The 21,867-nt window shown below is 37.5% G+C and overlaps 1 long non-coding RNA gene across 2 annotated transcripts; it reads right to left on the bottom strand.

The window, feature by feature from the left end:
• Positions 1-15,810: 15,810 nt before the first annotated feature.
• LOC122091117 lies at positions 15,811-17,067 on the bottom strand. 2 transcript variants are annotated; one of them, XR_006143821.1, is made up of 2 exons: positions 16,296-17,067; positions 15,811-16,210 (listed from the first exon to the last, which is right to left on the bottom strand). It is a non-coding gene; the product is annotated as an uncharacterized LOC122091117 (long non-coding RNA). The 2 variants fall into 2 exon arrangements; XR_006143820.1 differs by having other exon boundaries at positions 15,811-16,094.
• Between the last annotated feature and the right edge of the window lie 4,800 nt (positions 17,068-21,867).

Genomic DNA, 21,867 nt, shown 5'->3' with positions numbered 1-21,867 from the left:
CTCTCTCTCTCTCTCTCTCTCTCTCTCTCTCTCTCTCTCTCTCTCTCTCTCTCGTTCCCATTTGCCTCTTTATGGTATATTTTTTCCATTAATTGCTCGCTTGATCTTTTTTTCGTAAGTTATCCCTGCATCTTCCTTGCCTCAATATTTATCTTTCTACATTACTAAAAAAATATATTGTTTTTAAGTATGTGATATATATCTTTCCAAATTCTATCCCCCAGTTGTTTTGTGTTTAGTTTCCGGAACCAAAAAACTACCACTATTTTAGTTTCAATACGATCTCTCTCTCTCTTGTTGTTGAGTCTCAATTGAATTTAAAAATCACCTAACCAACAATCATAGAGAAAAGCATATTATTAGCAGGGTGATAGGTCGGAGAAGTATAATAGGAAAAATTCTTATTAACAAAACACCTATTATTTGTTTAATGTATAGTTTCCATAATTGGAAACACTCCTATTATTTTTAATTTCAATACAATATCTCTCCCCTTTGTTTTGTGTATAGATTCCATAATTGAAAAAAACTCCTATTATTTTTACTTTCAATACGGTCTTACTGTTGCTGTATAATTTAAATTTATATCTTTTATGATTTGTATGGACTATTATTTAAACTTTTTTAACTTCATAGATAGTTATCTTTTATGACATGTATGAACTATAATTTAAACTCTTACTTGAATGGTGCAGTATTTCCACATGTAAAGCCTGAGCCATGTAAGAATTCTATTAATTTACATCTTATCTTCATCATCATAATTACCCACTTTAGTTTCTAGATTAATTGTATACATTTTCTTTATTATCATCTTCATAATTATCCACTTCAATTTCTAGATAGCTAAACTTAAACAAATGTAGATTGCAATGCAGTGATATAATGATTCTTCTGTAAGCAATAGACATAATACAAAGTACGCACATAAGCATTTTAGTATGTTTTGGCTACTTTTTAGAAGAAAAAAAAAGTGTCTTTTCGTTTTCTGTTGTAGTTATTTATTTATCTTTTTCTTTTGATTGATATTGATATTTGTCTCGCACCTGAGTCCAATAATTACCCTCGATTCGATTTAGAGGATTCAATAATGCTGCCATGGATGGAGATTAACTTCAACATCTAAGTTTGCTTTTTATTTGCAACTAAGTAGCCAACACAAGTGATCACAAGAAAAACTAAGATCATATTCTGGTTATACATTACAAAGAATATGATTTGTTTAGCATTATTGTTCTGGTTACAATTTATTCAATAATATTAACCAGAATAGATTAGTAATATTAAAAGGATCATGTTCTCTTAGTTTAGTTTACACACTACTCAGTAATTTTTTGTTTTAGTAAGTAACACACACACACACACATTACTTATCTTTTTTTTTTTTTTTTTTTGTTACTTAGTCATAGAGTCACAAGTCTATATAGAAAGCTTTAAGGGTATGAATATGATCAAGTCTTATTCAACTTGTATATATTTTACGTTTTTTCAATTGGGATAAGGCTATGTTATTTTGTTATTGTTGTTATATATGTTTTATCATTTTCCATGAGATTCTGCTACACTAGCTTCTTGCAAATGTCTCTTTAATTTTGGGGCATATTTTGGTGCCACAATGTCCCTGTGTAGTGATAAGCATGTTTTGACAATAATCGTGTATTTTATAACTCACCTATTTTGCTACTTAGTTGAGAACCTTATAGTTTTCTTTCCTAAGTTTAGTACTTAATCAACCTATACAGTATAGAAGAAAGGGGGAGAAGGCCCATGTCTTTTAATTCCCTTCTCTGTCTGAGAATTGAGAATGATGGCCCTTACTGTAATACCCTACTTCTTAAACCCGGTCTGATTTCACGGTTGACCCAGTTTATCCATGCAGGACCCGAACCGGAGAGGGTTAAGGCGGGTTCCTTATGGACCATGATAGCAAGGGTGACCTTAAACACCGGCTGGCCAGACAAGTCCGAGCCAGTGCCAGAAGAGACAGGAGTACCCAAGCTGTGCACATACACATATCATAAGGCCATGTACGGATAAGGTAGGTATGTAGCCGTATCTTTAGGCGCATACGTATATTACATCTTATGCCAAGAGTGAGATTCGTGCCGAGGGTCTAATTCTGTCAAAATCCCACTTGTTGGCCAAGTTTTGGCCCTCAGGTGGGGGTCACAGGTGGGCGTATCCACCCACCTGAGTGACCCACCCATGTGATTACTTAGTTATTTTAGGAAGTATAAATAGCAATTATGTTTTCCTTTTTCTTTTCTTTTCTCATTTATGACACTCGGACGTTGGCGAGAAGAGTAAAGAGGAGAGAGAAAAGAAGGGAAAGAAGAGGAGAAGAGAAGGAAGAGGAAGAAAAGATGGATTTCAGTGGCGCCGGGGCTTGATCTTCCCATTCCGACGCCAGAAGAGTGATCTCCAACACAAGATCTATGTTTAGAGGTGAGCAAATGCTAGATTCCTTAAACTTTCACCATACCCAAGTAAAACCCTTGATTTGGGTAGGGTTTCTTGAGGTCTTGTAAATCCCCCTTGAGATGATGAATCTAAGGTTTAAGATGATAAATATAAGGTTTAATAGATGATCTATGTGTTGATTTTGAAGGATTTGAAGAAAGGTTTCCACGGTTGCAAGAGCGTTGGTGATTGGAAGTGATTTTGGGGTTTTGAAGGAGTTCTTGAGCAAAGAAGATAAGATGGTTTTCCATTCCTTAAATCTAACCTAGATCTAAGTTAGAACCATCTTATGAGACCTTGAATGTGTGGAGAATGGGTTTGGAAGAACCCCATTTGATTCCCTAAAGGTTGGGGAAGGTTTCAGGTGAAAATGGCAATTCCCGCCATGACCGGTGGGCTATTTGGTCCGCCTGAGGGCACCCGCCTGAGAGGTCAGGACCCTCAGGCCCAACCGACGGGCCGACCGGCGGGCCCAACCGACGGGCCGACCGACGGGCCACCCTACCCTCCGGTCTTAGCAGGACCCTCAGGCTCATTCGGCAGGCCAGACCGGTGGGCCGACCTACCCGTCGGTCAGGACCGGTGGGTCTGACTGGTGGGTCAGACAGGTGGGCTGTCCGACCCACTCGAGAGGCCCCCAACGTGATTTTTACGTCCGATTGGACCCAAAACGGACGTGCGACCTTCGTTTAGGATTCTAAACATGATTTTGTGATTGGATCTTGTTAATTTTGATCCCAAAGTGGCGAAATACTAACCCCATTCACTTATGTTAGGTTCACCAACACGTATGCTTCTCGTACCAGATCTCACCCATACCGAGCGTGAGTCCTTGTACACTACAGGTAAGTGGGGAGAGGACGTTTGGCCTTGTTTCAAGGTATTGTTTGGCATTCATTTAATTGTATCTAGACTAGCCATGTCATCATGAAAATGCTATGTAGATTAGTCATCCTCACATTGTTATGCCATGGGTGTTGTGTTTATTTTATAATTGCCAAGTGATGACATGCTTATATGGTGAATGTTGACATCATTGTGCATGATGCATTAATAGACTAGATGCCGTAGTCGGCTTAGAAACGAGTGCATCGGTGGCCTGTGGTATGGGACGCGGTGGCACTATGCAATCGTACTATTATCATATAGGAGCATGCGGTTTAGGATTATAATCTTCCCGTGCTACGACCCTTCCCAACAGGGGTTAAGGTGTTGGGTTACCATTTGGGGGGAAGCAATGGTCGCAGTTGTCGGGTCACTGTGGCGGTTAGACATTACGCCCGGCTGGTCATTAGGATAGTCGGCAACCCCAGTGGTATATTCAAGAGGGCCAATCGTACTGCTTTTAAATTGCTGGAGTTAGCATATTTAATTTTTGTCATTTATTTTATGTTGAGAGCCGATGGTTGGCATGTTTTACTTTTTGGAGTACTCACGGTGGGCCTTCTCCGACAGCCCTATGGGCGTATCGCGGGATGGAGTTCGCTGGTCGTACCCGGAGTATACGCACACTGTGGTTGTAGTAGCACTAAACCAAGGACTTAGTAATGCTGCTTAGGTGGATGTGATTAAAAATGTATTGCATAGCATATAGTGCATATGGTTGTGATTTGTTGTGTGGACTACTGTGTGGTCCATCTTTCCACTTACTGAGCTAGTGAGCTCATCCCACGTGTGCACCTCTTTTAGATGATTTTGCAGGTCATCCATCTGAAGAGCACTGGTCGGGTCCCACAGTTGAGTTCCCTGAAGAGGATTGGTGGGTCCCTGAGGAGTTAGAGCATGGCACGGATTGCTCGTGCGAGGGCTATGCTGCGGGACCGCAATTCTGATACCGAGCTGAGCTCTAACCTCGATGCCGAGCTGAGCTCTACCCTTTGATACCGAGCTGAGCTCTACCCTTTGATACCGAGCTGAGCTGTACTATCTGATTTTTGATGATTTCTTTTGAGTACTTGATATGTAAATTGTATTCTTTTTGTGTAAATATCATGCCTTCGGGCCCACATGTACTTAACTATTGTATTATAATTTGGGTATCAAGTATTATGGGAATATTCACAGGTAAACCAAGTCTTTCGTTGAACTGATGAGCACTTTCTTAGTTGTGTGTATGCTGTGGTGGAATACTATATCAGATGATCTTGACAGGTTTGGGTTAACCGGTGTTAACCCGGTCACTGGCCCGATTCTGTGTGAACGGGGTGTGACACTTACATTGACGAATTTGAAATACTTAGAGAAGCAAGTGAAAAGAAAATATTGTAATTGTTTCCATGCTTGCTTTGGTCGAGCAATTAGTCTAGATTGTGTTACTTGTATATTTAACAATAGGCAAAGTATGAAAATGTTTAATTTAGATTTTTAGTAAGTGATGTTGGATCCTAATCTAAATGTCTATATTTTAGTAGTTCTTCAGAGACATGGGAGGTTTAAATAAAGGTCACTGGTTCTATGGAATTTGTATAGACAAACTTAATTTTTCGTGTTACGATGTAGGTTTTTTATTTTTTTTTCCTTTTTACATTAGCCCGCCACTGGTGTAGGGGCACATAACCAGACAACAATCTCTTACCCATTAGTTTTAGTCAACGCATAATATTTGCCAGAAGTATTGTGCTTCCTATTAACATTTGTTGAACCGAGTATGGCCTCTCTTTAAATCAGATTCTGCTCTCTTTCCATTTGTGTGTGCTTTTGTTTTTATTTTTTATTTTATTTTTTAATAATATTCAACCGTTCATAACATAATTAGTTAAGGCAATCGTCCACACAAAACAACAACATTATCAGTAAGGCAATTGTCCACACAAAACAACCGCATTCATATATGTCAACAACCAAAGTTCGTTCACATGGAACAAAATCGAAAAGATCACTTATGTAACAACATTTTCATAGCTATTTTAGGAAAGGTGAATGGTAATGAAATCTTCATAATTTTTAGTTATGGTAGCATGAATGATAATAACATTTACATAATTATTTGGGTTAATTTGTGATAGTAATGATATTTCTACAGTTATTCAATTCATTTTCTATTTAATTCAGTTTGCTATAAGGGATAGTTGTTAAAAGATAAAATACAATTAATATGAGTTTGGACAACTCTCTCTTTCTCCAACATATAGCCAATGCACGTTTAATTTTGCTAGTATATATATTGGGTGGGGAGGGAGGTAACAATTCCATGATTTTATGATTTGTGAGGCACACCCTATACAAGTGGGCCTATCAAAAATAAGGGTAAAGTACCCAGTTACAATACATTATTGTAAGTGGACTGCAATATATAATATTCGAAATAACTCTCTAAATTTTCATAATCGATCCATTATGACGCAATATCTTAGTGGGGTTCTCCCCCTCCTATTCTTGTACAGTTGGATGCTAAGAGGAGATTATCCCCTTCTGATTTTTTTTTCATATTTCTATCCGAAAAAATTTTCAAACAACTTCTCGAATGTGATAACAACTAAATTAATGTCATAAGACTATGCATAAACAATTATAACAAGGGTAATTTACAATGCTAGCTCCTAGAGAATGCCACTATTAGAGAGACACCCCCTGCATAATTCCAAATAACAAAATTATACTCAGACCTCCTGTTGTCAGTCTTTGTTAAGTGAGAATTTAAAATGATGGTCTTACCCTTTAAATTAACACATGATCAAATCATATTTTACCCAACTCCCTCAATGCCCCTAACCTTTACTCACCTTCACCATGGATTTCTCGCCAAAATTCAAAGTACATTGATCTTTATCTTCTACACTATTTTCATCTTTAGTTGCATGGTGGTTGTGGTGGGGGTAGTAACATTGATGTTACGCTTCAAATGGCTGCAATCGCCAAAATCCAAAAGATACCCCAAATACAACTTTGGTTCGGATTTGTAGAAATCAAGTTGGCCAGACCGATTAATGGATTGATCCAAACTGAAAACACACCAAATCCAAGAAAAACCTCTAAGGCAAGCCTGAAATCCATCTTCAACTTGAATGTGAGTTCGTTTCAACGTGAAAGTCTCCTGAAACATGACCTTGGATGCTTCAGAAATTTCCGGGGTAATTGTAATAATAGAAGTAGCTCTAATCACAGGAACAGAGGAGAGTGGCTTGAAGTTGCAGAAGCTCCCACCATTGAAGGCTAGCTTAATAAGAGAGTAATTGAAATAGGATGATAGCTTGGAACGAAATCTCAGGCCATCCCTGAGACATTGATTGAAAAGAGGCTCTAGCCTAAGGCTATAGTCATATTCGATCAACTAACCAATCAAAATCTAGTGGAGGAAGCGAAACCCAAATGAACTCACACAAACATTAAAGAAGGGTTGAGAGGTCCGCTGCTGAAGAATAAGTCTTCCCCGTGTTCTCGTGCATCGCAAAGATCGCTTCTTGGAGCTGCTTCGTGCTCAAATTATCATACCCACTCTCTTTGTTTCACGAAAACCCTGTAAGCTTCGAGGGCCAGTCTACAGAAAGTACCAATGCTGAGACCCTTCTTGTGGGAGCACATTTCAAGAGCTTGAGCTGAAATTGCATAGTGGCTTCTTCTTCAGTTAGCATCCCCTGAGCGAACTCCATCATATTCTGGTGCTGCTCTTCACGGTTTGGGGATGAAGACAATGAAGGGTATGTGATGAGGGTTAGGGGTTAAGAGAAGGGTACATTAGGTACTTTACCTTTTATAAGGGTATTTTGGTATTTAAAAAAAAATACACCAACTGACAAGCATATAAGGTATATTCCGTAACGATTGATGGTAAGGAGTTTGAATATAATTTGGTATTATTCAGGAGGTATTTCTTTAACAGTGGAAGATGCCACTGTATATTATCCTTATAACAAATATGCTATCTTTAACATAATGCATTGGATATAGAAAGTTGTGAAACAAACATGGCCATTAGACCCAAGACTCAATATCTAATACAAGAGATGCAAATGCCTTAGAAGGATAAGAATCAAACATTAAAGCCCATACTACTTCTTAATACCATTTGCATCTCATATGAAAAGTAACTTATGGTTCCCACATAAATAGTGCTAGTGGACCCTACGTGTATAGTTACTTGTACCCCAACATAGGCAAATGCTTGTTTATCCCTCAGCTAGAGTATACTATAATGAACATGCCCTTATGTAGTTATGCTTACTTAATAAGGCCCTAACACGTATTATCATAATTAGGCCCCACATTTGATCTTGGGTCTTTTATGGCACAATAAAGTCCAACCCAGAATTAATAGACCCAATTGACATATCATCATCTTAGTAAAATAATTCTTACCAAAAAAAATTCTTAGTAATATTGAGTATTAACAAGACAATAACCAACCTAATTTTGTCTATGTGGTGGAAGTGTCACGGACTCACGGGCTTGTCTATCATATTCTTATATTTAATTATTGAGAAATTTCGTCCACAATTTATTATTTATTTATTTTTAATAAAAAAACAAATAATTTACTGTTTATTAATTTCTTTGTCCATTCAAAGAGTGGAGTATGGACGAAATTTCTTCTTTCCGCCGCCTTTTTTCCATACTTCACACTCCACTCTCTATCCGCATCCCAACAAATAATGTAGGCAAGGATCATACTTGCCTTATTTTTCTTCTATCTTCTTTACTTCTTAATGCGACAAATGCTTTGCTGTCTATCAAACAAAAAAGGACAAAGACTTTGCCGCAGTCTGTATCTTTATTTTTATCTTCATCTTCATCATCATCATTATCATCATCAGTATCAATATTAATATCTATTTTTTTTAAAAACGAGACGAGGAAGAAATTCATTCATACGACCAACTGACGGGTGATATATTTTCTTATGTGAACATCCACATACACTACTAAGGGTGTAGTCATGGCGCTCAAAGGAGAAGAAGGGGAACGTTTTCAGTCGGAAGTAAAGCAGGCCCATTCAAGATTGAACAAAGTGCCCAACTATAATGAAATTTATGTGATTTCAAGAAAACAAAACTATAACTATGCGTGGCTGTGATACTAGATGAAAGAATTTTACATTCCATAAACTATAATAAAAGATTTAACTTTACACTACTTGAATCACAAAATTAACTAAGAAGGAATAGAGATGCATACCATTCATCGTAAGGGAGTTTTCTGTTGGCCATTATTGTTGATGAACACTTGCAACCAAAGCCTGGAAACATCTAGGTTTCTCACCCTTCTTCCCTCCTCAAACTATTTCATCAATAAAACTAAGGGTACAGTGGGTCCTCTATATAGACAATTAATACAAACGTCCAATCAAATAATGCAATTAATTAGTTTGGTACTCTAATTCCCTTATTAGAATCTAAGTCAAGTGTACAAAATCAAAACCAAGGCCCTTTTTGGTAATAAAAATAAAAATAAAAATAAAAACAAGGAAGAAGAAAGAAAGAAAGAAAAAAAATATGAAATCCTTTTTTTTTTTTTTTTTTTTTTTTTTTGAGATGATGATCTCCTAATTTGGTCGTGTGCGACAATTAATAACATAAAATAGATCTATTTTTGAGGATATTTTGTTTCCATCCTCTTCTATTGTTGATTGTAAGCTTATCTTTTTATTTTAAGAGAGATTAATATCATAGTTGACTCTCTAATTAGGAGGGCATTATCGGTGTCGTATACGATAGTTTAACCCAATTCCAATCTATGAATTCAAGAGCTTTGTTTTACTCTTGCCAAGAGTTTTAATATGCACTGGATGAATAAATGACTTTACTTATCTATCGAAAACCCTAGGTTCATAGCCATGCCGAAAAGGGAGTGCAGCAGACTAGTTTTGAAAAGCCTGGCTGTCATCTGTAACATTCTCTGACCCGGTATCAATTTCAGTGTCGGCCGATATCAATATGGATCGGCTAACACAACAGATCGGAGACCGATTCCTAAAACCATGGATTGGTCCGATCCAGATTGCGGTATATTTTTCAAACCCTAGGCCTGGAGCCCTTCTCTTTCTTATACACACGCGCCCACGCACGCACATATGCTTCCATTCTTTATTTTTTTTTTTTGTTATTTCACATATGCTTCTATTCATTCATTCATTCATTCTCATCCAAATTCCAATACATCTTTAATAAAACACATGCATGCACGGCCTCCGATGGAGATTGAAGAGAGATTCGAAGGTGAGGGCCGAAACTAGTAAATTTCTTCTGCTTTTCTATTTGCGTTTTCCTGGTTTCTCATTTTCTGAAACCATTAAATTGAGGTTACCTCATATCATTCCAGAACATCATCTGGAATCCGGCGTGGTTTTACGTTTTTTCGATGATTGTTCGAACTTTGAACACACTGTGATTTCTCAGCTACACATCTTTTAGTTTCCGTGTTTGAATTTACTTTCAGTACTTCTGTTTTCAAGGATGTTTGTGGTTTCGAAGACAAAACTCCTTTTCGAGCTTCTGCTTTTACTGCTACGTTTTGTTTTTCTCCAGAGAAACTCGAAAGAAAACAAGGTAATCGTAGAAAATGTTTTTTGGAAAGCTTTTTTTCCTATTTTGGTCGCTCGGATGGAAGGTGTTAGCTGTAGTTTCCTCCTCCTCCTCCTACAAAGTTACTTTCCTTTCTCGTGCTTCTTCAAAAGTTCATCTGGTTTCGAACAGCTTTTTGCTTTATCGGCGCTGTTTCAAGTACAATTGAGCTCGTCATCCGATGGTTAAAGTCAAATCTGTCTGGTTTTCTTCATTAAATCCAGGTTTTTCTTGATCACGGTGGTTTTTAGGGTTTTCCTCTAATTAAATAATAAGACGGGTGCGAGCGGTACCATTTAATAGTGTATTATTACTACTTTCTTCAATGCAGGAAGATATCATCTGTTCGTGTGGTGAGGGTTTCTATTTTCAGTTCCATTGCATTAGTTCCCTCTTTTTTCGGTAATCATTTGCAGAAGCCGTAGTCTATTTGAATTGTTAATCCAGATTATAGTGATTCGGATTATGTTATTTCTACTCTCCAACGAAATTACGAGATGATGAAGAACGACACAAGTCGGCGAATTGCTCTATTTGCATTGACGATGGCCTTTTCAATCGGAGTACTAGTGCTTACGCTTCATACCGGTACGTTCGTCGAATTCGAATCTTCAAACCTTCAATTATGCGGTTGTTAATTTGTCCTTTGCTTTCCAGATTCTCCACCTTCGCTGAATCCTTTTTGTCCTGATTCGTTAACTTACTTTTAATTATAACTACCCTTATTATTCTCTGGTCGATTGTCGCTTCTCTTCTGCGACACCGATTTCTTCTTGTTCCGTATAAAGGTTGGTTCATGGCTGACCACTGAAGGGAGATTGAGAGAATGAGAATTGAAATCCTATATATGTTCTGTCTGTGCAGGTATGCAATATTCGCAACTGCGTTCAATGGATTCGAGACCCATGAGGATATGCAAACTTCTCCACGATGGTACAGAAACAAACTCTCGTTATTCTTTGTCTGTTTCAGTTCTAGTGTTCTACAAAGAAAGTTGGGGGAGGAAAGGAAAATGCATCAGGAAAAGCATATTGCATCTGTAAACTGTATAAGATCGTTGTCGGCTTTTTCTTTCTTCACCCAATAGGTAAACTGATGCTTTGAATTTTGATGATGCCGATACGAAATTCTAGGTTTTCCCTATTTTGTTTGTGGTTGGCCATGCCTTTAGTCAGTGGTCCTGTGCCTTGTGACTCTCATCGATCCGTCCGTTACTCTGTGCGACCTTGAACCCGAAGGCACGCGTTAGGTCTAAAAAACGGATCAGTTGATCATAGGAGACAGCATTTAACACTTGTTCTTTTTGTTTTTAAATAACCCTTCTTTATCCTTGTAACATAGAAGATGAGACAAATTTTTGTTGTTGATTCATACGATCATGTGATAGTAAGAACAGAGGATCAGGCCAAAAGTCTGGGTAAAAAATCAAGGTTGTGTTCAGGGCAGGCTGGGCGGGCCAAAGACATCAACCCTTACGTTCCCTAACCCTGACTCATGGTCAGAAATTTCAAGGTCGGGTAGACCCTCAAGACCAAAATTTTGGGGTTGGTACTTGTTCGGGATTAGGGCGGGTTTGGGCCATTAGGGCAAACTTGCACCCTGACATTGAACAATCACCGGTGGTCCAAATCTATCGATTTGGGAGAAAGAAATAGTAACTTATTACATTGTTATTTGAAGTACTTCATATTTAGAAAGGGCATTTTGGTATTTAAAATAAAATATAATAGCTGATATAAGCATATAAGGTATATTCCTTAAGAATGATTAATGGTAAAGGGTTTGGGTCTAATTTGGTGAAATAGGAAGGGTGTTCTTATAATTATGGCATCCTTTAGTGGATGGCGCTGTAAATTTCCTTGATTTAAATTCGTATTGACTCGTCATGTGAACACTAGAAGAAATCAAACAAATGGTGGCCCAACGGATTTTGGAGTCTTCGTTTTCTAGGTATCTTAGAGAGATTGTTCAGCTTTACCCGGCTAAATAATTTTCTCCCAACGATGTGTTCATAACACGTATACTCTCTCTCTCTCTCTCTCTCTCACAGATGGGTTTCCTTTGCAAACCATTTCAATTGTAGCCTTGGTCTTTCAGTTATGTTCTTAAGTATCTAAATCCACTATTTATTTAGAGTACACAAGTTCAAGGATGGTTGATAATTCAACTTCAACCGTTTTAACCAGTTAATTAACCACCTCCTTCTTGAAAATAGTAATAGCTTTTTTTTTTTTTTTTTTTTTTTACCCCAATTATCATCGGGGAGCTAGGGAGCCCCTTTAAGGTATTATCAATAAAAGAGGAAAGAGTTCAAGGGAGAGGATATAATCCACCTTCCCCAACCCAAACAATAGAAACACTCACTCTCAAATCACAACCAGACAATCAAAATGAAAAATTACATTCTAAAAACCGGCCACCCAACTTTATTTTCCCTAATAATTCGGCTAAGATCTCTAGGAAGAGTTCGTCACCGAGAAAAACAGAATCTGTAATTGAAGCACACACCAAGTTCTCCAACCCATCTGTCACTCTGTTACTCTCCCAGAAAGAAAGAAAGAAATTTGAGTTCGAAGAGAGTCACATAGACTCATAACCTCCCGAAACCAATACCACCAACTCTATAGCTTACATTACCTGTTAGACAATAAATTCACAATCAAAGTAGAATTAGAGCTAATAGAAAAATCCAAGAGATCAATATCTATATATACATAACCTTAACCCATTCCTCAAAACACACAACTTAACTATAAAATTAGAACAAACAGAAACTAGAGAAAGCCACAAGCATCTCGCCATCCTTATTTCTGATGAGACCTCCCCCTCTATTATGCCAGGGTTTTCTTTGCTAGCTCCATTTACATTCAACTTGACTGATGTCGTAGGGGGAAGCCAGAACGAGGAATCCTTGCAAAATCCATTAAAACAACGATTTTATGGAAAATATTCCATTCTGAAGTTTCTGGTTGGTTTGGTGTACCAAGTTTTGGTACTAAGGCATGCGCAAAATCATTATATGGGTGCCCAGATACTGCCACATCAACAGATTTCGAAAGTGGGGTGTCGAAAGATTCCATCAAGAGTGATGCTAGTGGAATGGTGTATTGAGTTCTCGTCAAATAGCGCTACACACAATCGATCCACTACTATGTGTGACGGTGAACCATGCGCTATATGCAAGATTCCTATTTCCAAAAAAATAAAAAAATGAAGCTATGTGCAAGATTCCAATCCGGCTTTCGTGATTTCACCTGCAGTCGGTTGATGTGATTTAACAGATCCAACGGCCAAAATCTCACCCGGCTTTTTAAAGCCAATCGAACGGGTCAAAAGCGAGATACCCCTATTCATGATGTTGTGGAACATCACTTTGCTGTCCATGATAGACTATTTGTCAGGAAAACTACTTGAATTTATAAATTTGCCCCTCATCGACAAGATTTCAGTAAACCATGGATATCTCTCCTGTTTTAGATCGAAATTGAATTCCGCAAAGTGCTATTACTCCAAAGAACAAGAAGAACATCCATATAATTATTTTTCTTTCATAAAGCTCTGTCTGAAATCTTTTTTTTTTTAAATCCGAATTGGTATTGCCACCCACCAACCTTGATTTTTCACTCATTTTGTAATAATATGGAAAAAGAAAAATAATTGTGCTTAAAAAAAAAAAAAAAAAAAAAAAACCAAGGGCAAAATCATCCAAAAAGGTCAATATTGATTTCAGAACAGCAACAGTCCTCGTGATGGTGGTTCAGGATTTTATCTGGATAAGTCGATATTATACCATGGGAGAGTGTTCCTTAAAAGGCAGTATGGGGACCAATGGGATCATCACAAGCAGAAACACCAACAAATAAGACTTGTTTCGTCATTTCCAGAAATGAATTTGAAAAAAAAAAAAAAGTTTGTTGTACCCGATAAATCTCTCAACTATTTAAACCCAAAAAGAGGCAATCGAACACTCTATCCCTTTTGGGGCATCCTATGATACTATTGGGGTTTTTAGTGGCATTATGCTTGCAAAAAAACGTTTTGAGAAACATGTTTATCAAACACTAAAAAATCTGTTTTTTTTTTCTGGAAACGTGAAAAAGTCATTTCTGTTGGATGGATTGAGTTGAGACCTCAACCGTGGCCCAACCCAACCCTGCCTTGGGCCTGAAAATCTCAACCTTAATCCACCCTACGGGCTGAAATCTCAGCCCAAGCCTTATTCGGGCTCAAGGCAGGCTAGAGCTAGTTCAGGTTGATCGGACTTTTTTGACACCCCTACAATGAGATGGATCATCACAAGCACAAGCACAAGCACAAGCACAAGCAGAAACATCAACAATGACGAGAATTCCATTTTTTTGTTGAGGGTGGAGCAATCATTTTGCCCCTCCCTTTGTCTCCAAAATTATATAACAAGAGGGCTATTAGACCAAACGAAGCAAGAGTCCGCTCCATTTAGTAAGTTTAGTTAGTTTTTGTCAAGTTAGGCTGTTACAACTATATATAAACTGTTAAGTTAGAGTACTGTAACAGCTGTATATAAACTGTATACAATAGTCTTGGGAGGTAAGTTTACCTATTTTACCGAAAGGAAAAAAAAACTCTCTGCTTGTCACAGATTATGTTGTTGCAGAGATCAGTTCTCCTTTCCCCTGGTAAGAACACTCCGAAGCGTTCTTATATATTTCATGATTCAGTACGTTCTAATTTCAGGCATCATCTATTATTAAACTCTCTCTCTCTCTCTCTCTCTCTCTCTCTCTCTCTCTCTCTCTCTCTCTCTCTCTCTCTCTCTCTCTCATATATACACCTTTTGATTGATGATTAAGAACAAAACCTGGGAAATTTCACACAATTTGATGTTTGTGGATTGAGTGAGAACTTATTCTTATTGTTTTTCTCTACTTAATACGTCTGCTAGTTGATGTTTATGGATTGGGTGATAACTTATTCTTATCGGTTATCTCTACTTAATACGTCTATATATTATGCCAATTCCTTTTCAGAGATCCTAGCTAGTTTGAAATTAATTCGTTTCATCAACTTTATGTTGTTCTTGATACCCTTTGTTACCACTATCTGTGCAGCTCTGCTTTCTCCTCCTCTTCTTCTTCTTCTTTTTCTTTCTATAATTCTTTGTTCTGTTCACTAGTATTTCTACCACATTGATGCCCTGGTCATACCATATTCCTTCCTTTTTTTTTTGCATGCATGCATGCGATTATGTGTCTTTCCTTTCCTTTATTTTTAATTCTCTCTTTCTGCCCTTGATGATGTATATATTTTCTTCCCTTTCTTGTCCAATACTAGGTTGAAAAGAGATGGTCCAAATCCACCCCAGCAATAAGAGAAGGAAACAAGCAACATGCAAGAGAAACTCAACAAAATCATCTGAAAGAAATTAGGATCCCTCATTCTGTCAACCAAAACTGCTCCTTTCACATCTTTAATTCGCATATCATACGCTAGAAGACATGAAATATGGGAGAAGAGCATTTTTGGTTGAAAGGTATGGATTTTGTTTTTCTTTCTGATGATTTGTTGAGAAGTAGAGGAACGGAAGATCTATATATCATGAAGAAGTTAAGAAAGGGAAGATCGAATACCTATACATCATGAACAAGAAGATAGGTAGATATAATGCTCTTTGGGGGATAGAGTCTTAGATTTCTTTGATAAAAGGCTATTTTTTTCCAATATGTTTTTCACGGCCTTTGCAGGACTCCTGGACAACTATTTGATGAGGTATTTATTTTATTTATTTTGTGATAATATCTCTTTCTATCATTAGATATATAAACACTTAGGATGTGTTTGGTATGCATTTTCATTCTGAGAATGTGCAGTCTCGTTCTTGCAATGGAAAATGTATTCTTAATAGAGAATGAGAACATTGTTTGTTTATACATGTTAGCTAAAATGCATTCTTGGTTTTTGAATGTTCATGCATTTCATCAAACAGCTGATGGGCAAAATCTATACCTTAAGTATAACCATTCCAAAGCCAAGCGGGGACTCTAATGCCTCTAGATAATTTCCTGATCACCACCAGTGTAGAATCACATGTCTCTCTGGCCACATATCATCCATTCCATCAAGCTTCGCCATCTCCACAAAGGAGTCCTGAGAACCAAAGGACTGGCAAAAGGGAGATGAATCAATACATAAGCCCAAGAATCAGTCAGGATTAAACATCATAGGATCATCCCAAGCTTCAGGGTCTTTGCCCAAAAACCTCAAACGTTCACTAACACCTGCTTGAACGGTATGTGTAGTTACCGGCAGCAATGAATGCGATGAGATCTCCTAATTCTATTCTAAGATAAGAGAAAGACCCACCTGCAACTGCGATCTCAACAATGAATTCTCTATAGCAGAAAGCAGAGAGAGGCAGAGAGACCTGAAGAGGCATAGGATAGAACAATTGTAGGGCCGACATGGTTGTGAGCTTCTTGACCTGTGAGAATGAAGATTCCAGCGCTGACAACAGAGCCGAAGCTAACCAGATGAGATCCCACCATTTGAGGCATCGTTTCATGCTATTCTCGCTCTGTCTACTCAACACTTCCACCTCGTTTGACTCTATGGAGCGGTCCAGGAGACGATCCTTGAATCAGAAACATGTCTGAGAGAACATTGATCTATAGCTACTCCAGCTTTGGAAGGACTGTTCAAGGAAGAAATCCTATTTGCACCATCTCCAATAGCTTCTCTCTTGACCTCCTTCAGCCCTTCCATCCATGGCGGTGTTTGAACCTCAAGAGAAGTGAGAGAGAGTGCTTATATTTGTATTGATCTTTGTTGGGTAGTTGCAGAGAGTCATTAATTACTGGTTCATTAGAGATAATAATGGGTTTTGAATTTTTAAACAAATGGAAAGCAACAATTGATTGACCTTCCGTTTTGAGTTCTTACCGTTCAGAGAGAGAGAGAGAGAGAGAGAGAGAGAGAGAGAGAGAGATTGCTTATGAGTTCACAAGATAAATGAGTGTGTGAGTGGCTCTGCGTATGTGTAGTCGGGAAGACGTGAAATAGGAGTTGCGATTTGGGGGTTGGAGTCGGCAGACGCGACTTGAGACTTGAGATAAAGAATGAGAGACGTGGAATGGGAAAAGTGAATTTGAGAACAGAATACATACCAAACAACCCATTTTACAATCTGAAACGCATTCTAGACCCAGAATGCATTCCAAGAATGCATACCAAACACAACCTTAACCTATAATTCTTCTTTTCTCATTGCACATTTTCAATGTTGGATTGAGTGATAACTTATTCTTATTACGTAGCTGTGCTTTCACCTCTTATAAGTTATTTCTCCTTCTTTATTTTGTTTTTTAGGATGAGGTGGCTACACTCCAAGCTAGGGGTGTCAATTAGTTGGGCCAGGCTGGTCTTGGTCAGGCCTAGCGAGCCTATGCCCTTGGACCTAGCCTACCTATTTAAGGAATGAGTCAGTCTTGATCGGTGTCGTATCAGGCTTGATCGGGTTTCGGGCTTTAATCAGGCTTTTCCTAGTCGGGCCTTAAAGAGAATAATGTACCTATAAAGTCTTAAACAACATTTATTTTTCTTAGATTTAAGAAACTTTAATTTATTTTTTAAAATTATTGATAACATGGTTTTAAGTATCGGTGCGTATCGTGCCGTATCAGTAGGAATCGACACGATACATACCGATACGCTACAGGGAATTTTGGGCCTCTTTTTGTGTATCGGCGTATCGTACGTATCGTATCGTTCTGTACTGTATCGGTACCGATACGTACGATACTCTACAATACGAACTTTTGAAAATCTGAAAATTCCCGAGAGTATCGGTACGTATCGAAGGTATCGTGCAGTATCGAGCCGTATCGTACTGTATCGATACGATACGGCTACTTAAGTGTGAATTTTTTGTTGTTTGAAACAAACACTTCACACTCTCACCAACAGTTTTTTAGATTTTTTATATGTTATGTAAAAACAAGTGTTCTACAACTTCCATGGAAATTTTTTATTTTTCTCAAAAAAATATTTTTTTTTTATTTTTTTATTCCGAAATTAATTTTAAAAAAAAAATCCCCAAAAAATTTTTTTTTTTAGAAAATTTAGTTCATTCAACTCTTAAAAATAATGTCATAACTTATAATTACTAAATACATGATTTCAAATGAAACCCACATTTTTTCCCCAAAAAAGTGAGGGTTTCAATTTTTTTTTTATTTCTCAGATCTACTCAAATATATTGGTCTACACTTTGTTGATTTTTTATATGTTCTTTAAAAACATTTAATCTACAACTTCTATAAAAAAAATTTAATTTTTCTACAATGAATGGGAGACCCACTACCATAAATATTTCGACTGGGGTAAATATTGTGTCTATATTCGACAAGTGCAGAATATCATCGTAGTTGCTCCTATTGAAGAAGAAGGTCCTAGCCAAGGATATGAACCACCACGACACTCTTCACGGCACTCATCACAGTGGCAATGGCAATGAGGAAAGAAAAAACTGTAAGAAACTCAAACCTCATCATTTTGAACATTTTCAACTCAATATATTTGTCTATCAATACGATACCCTTTACTTAAGTATTTATGCATTTTACATGTTATATATAGCTTTTTTTAACTATTTTTTTATGCAAAAGTGTATAAAAATGTGTTCCCTATTCATTTATGTGCGTATTTTTAGCGTATCTTAGCGTATCTCCGATACGATACGATACCCTCCGATACGTATCTTAATTTTGACCGATCGATACGACGACCGATACCGATACTTTAATCCTTGATGCTAATGTTACTTGCACATGACTGACGAAGTTCTACAACCCTTTTATTATATATACACACATCATCTAATCTTTTTATATGCTTTCTATCTTTCACATAATCTCTCAACTACATCATTTCTTTTATCTTCTAATCACTCTCTATGCTAGATTTAGATTCTCTCTAGTAGGGGTTGGTTGGAGAGGGACCAACGAGGGTTTTGTGTTTTGTCTCTGTTGCGACAAGAAATCGTCATAGGTTGCTCTTAAAATCTGCAAAGAGGAGAAAACACAAGAGAGTGAGCACGGGGCTGAAATCAGTGGGGGATTCTTTGATATCTAAGTCAGCTCTCTCTGCAACACATAAATTATAGTAAGAATGGAAAAATGTCGATCCCCTGAAGGGGTGGCTTACCTAGGTATTTATAATCCAGGAATGGCGGCAATAGAAAGATAGAGAAAGTCCCAATTTGGCATATTTCTTAGCGTTGGTAGGAGTCCATACATAGCAAGAGTTGTATTAGGATAGTGAATCGGGAGGATATCTCAGTTATGGAAGCTCCACGTACCCTAGTATCTCAGGAGATATGCTTCCTCCTAGGGAGGATTTGGAGTCACATTGAAATTCCTTTATCGATTAGAACATATTCAACCCTTGCTTGGAGGTTATGCACTGGATTAGGAGCATCTCTTATGAGGGGGTGAATTCCGTTGAGAAATCCCACAAACATCAATTATCAAGTAACCTGGATTCGGTGGCTCAGTTGCCAACCTACTTATTCGAATGACCTGAATTTGGTGACTCGGTTGCCCACCCACTTATCCCAAGCGCCCGATGGCGTATTACTTGTTACCAGGCTTAAGGTGTGACTTTAGGCCAACCGTACAATCGTTGTTTTGGTATTATCCCGAGTTACTAGTTGTAGTTTAGATATGACATGACTGTCCACACACGCTACTCTTCTTATGCTGGCATAGACCAGTCGCTCAGTAATTAGTCCAATCACTAATGTCGGCCAACCGAGCTACACCCTACCTAGATAGCAATTGTCGAACGGGAATGTAGCTCGGTTGGGACTATGTTGTCCATCTGGGCTCAAACTGAAGCCATTTGTGCTTTCTCATGCTGCCCTGCTCGGTTTAGGTGGCATGCTCCCAATGGTAGCACATTCTGCCATACATAATCTCTCTCATGTTTCATTTTCTCTCTCCTATTTTGTCTCTTTGTCTCTTCACTAGTCCCTCTCTAGCTACTTAGCAGTTAGAGAGGATCTAAATCCTCTCATACTAGGATCCGACTCCTCTTTATAGCCCAATTTTTGTCCAATTCTCTATGTGTGCGTACCACCCCTATAAAATTTCAAAATCCAACGGTTATGGAAATTAAAGAAATTTAAGGGGTTAAAATGGTTTTGAATTCCAAAAAACTTCCACAATCATTAGATTTTAAAAATGTATAAATATCATGTGTAAAGAGAAAATTGAGCAACTATTAAAAATGAGAAATGAGCCAAATCCTTCATACCATAAGTCTCTCTCTCCACATTCGCTCACCAGCTATCTTTGAATCTCTCTAATAGTTTTGTCAATCATGCAAATGCCAGCTTTTCTAAAGTAAGGAATTGTTCTTTCAGCCACTCCCTTTTGTAAGGTCCAGCCATATATGGCTTTGAAAACTCTAGGGTTTTGAAGTCAAGGATTTTCTCAACAGCCTTGCATAAGTTTTTTTTTTTTGGGTGTTTGTGGTGGGGTGTTAAGATAGGTAAGCTCTCCAACAATTGAAAGTAATGACTTTCGGTATCAGAAAATAAAATAAAGTTATCATTCCGATTATAGTTAGTCATCAGGAACGACTACCCTGTTGCTTCTCTGAATACCATTGTTCAAGCACAGGCTAACCACTGATTCCAAAGTGCAATACAGACTCATCAGGTTATGAACTAATGTGCATGTTTATTTTATGGGAGCCTATAACTTAAAACGTGTCATGTTTGCCATTACATTAGTGGGCTGGACTCGGTGAAGTTCACTTGTAAATGATTGTGCTGTATAATGCTCCTTCCAATATAAATTAAGCTTATGGAATTTTCCCTCTCCCACCCTAGCCCTAGTTGATCAAGCGAATCCAAGGAAAAAAAGGAAGCTCGAAAGTGGGGAGATTATCGTGATCCAATACAAAAATCTATTCATGATCTATTTGTATACATATTAGGAAAAATTAAAATAAATAAAATAAAGGAAAAATTACGTGATTACCCACTTTTGGGTTTTCCTTTAGAAAATTACCGGCAACAAGTTTTTGTCAACAAAAATACCCAAAATTAGGTTTGAGTTTATAAAACTACCAATCCAAAGTTTCAGTTAACAAAAATACCCAAAATCAGGTTTGGGTTTACAAAACTACCCAAAATAGTGATTCTTCATGTTCCTCATAATCATGTATTTTTTTTTTTATTATTGAACTTTAAGTGGGTGGTTTTGTACACCACTTAATTTTGGGTATTTTTGTTAACTTAAACTTCAAGTGGGTAATTTTGTCAAGGGAAGCCTGATTTTAGGTATTTTTGTTAATTAAAACTTTTGGTGGGCAATTTTGTAAAGGGAAGCCCAGAAATGAGTAATCATGTAATTTTCCCAATAAAGTAAATCTATCACAACCGGCTTCTAATTCCTAGATGCCAGCCATTTGCTGCTGCTGGATTGCGAACCCCCACATAATTAAGTAGAGGTTCTAGTCCCAAGCTGTTCTAGCTGTAGGTCCTGTAGCCTCTAAAGTAAAGCTTTACCAAAATATAAAACAGTAAACCTTAACCGATAATTGTTCTCCTTTTGCTCTATTCAATTGCTTTAATAGAGGGGTATCAATTTCAGACCTGACCCTATAGGTTCGATTGAGCCTATCACGTTTATGATCTAATTTGGATCACCCGATTTATAAATGTGTCGGACTTGATTTCAACATATTTATAAATAGAAAGTACATGAAGTAAGATGTAAGCTTGATAGATGCTTGACCGGCTCAACATGTTTACAAGTGCAACTCCACCCATGGCACCTTTTTTTTAATATGAAGATAGTAGATTAGTAATTAATAGCCACAAGAAGGAAAAAATTTCCTTCACCTAAAAAATCTCATTACCTACCATTGT

The sequence above is a fragment of the Macadamia integrifolia genome, chromosome 10 (genome assembly GCF_013358625.1).
Source record: "Macadamia integrifolia cultivar HAES 741 chromosome 10, SCU_Mint_v3, whole genome shotgun sequence".
NCBI lineage: Eukaryota > Viridiplantae > Streptophyta > Magnoliopsida > Proteales > Proteaceae > Macadamia > Macadamia integrifolia.
This window is presented reverse-complemented; position numbering and strand designations above follow the sequence as displayed.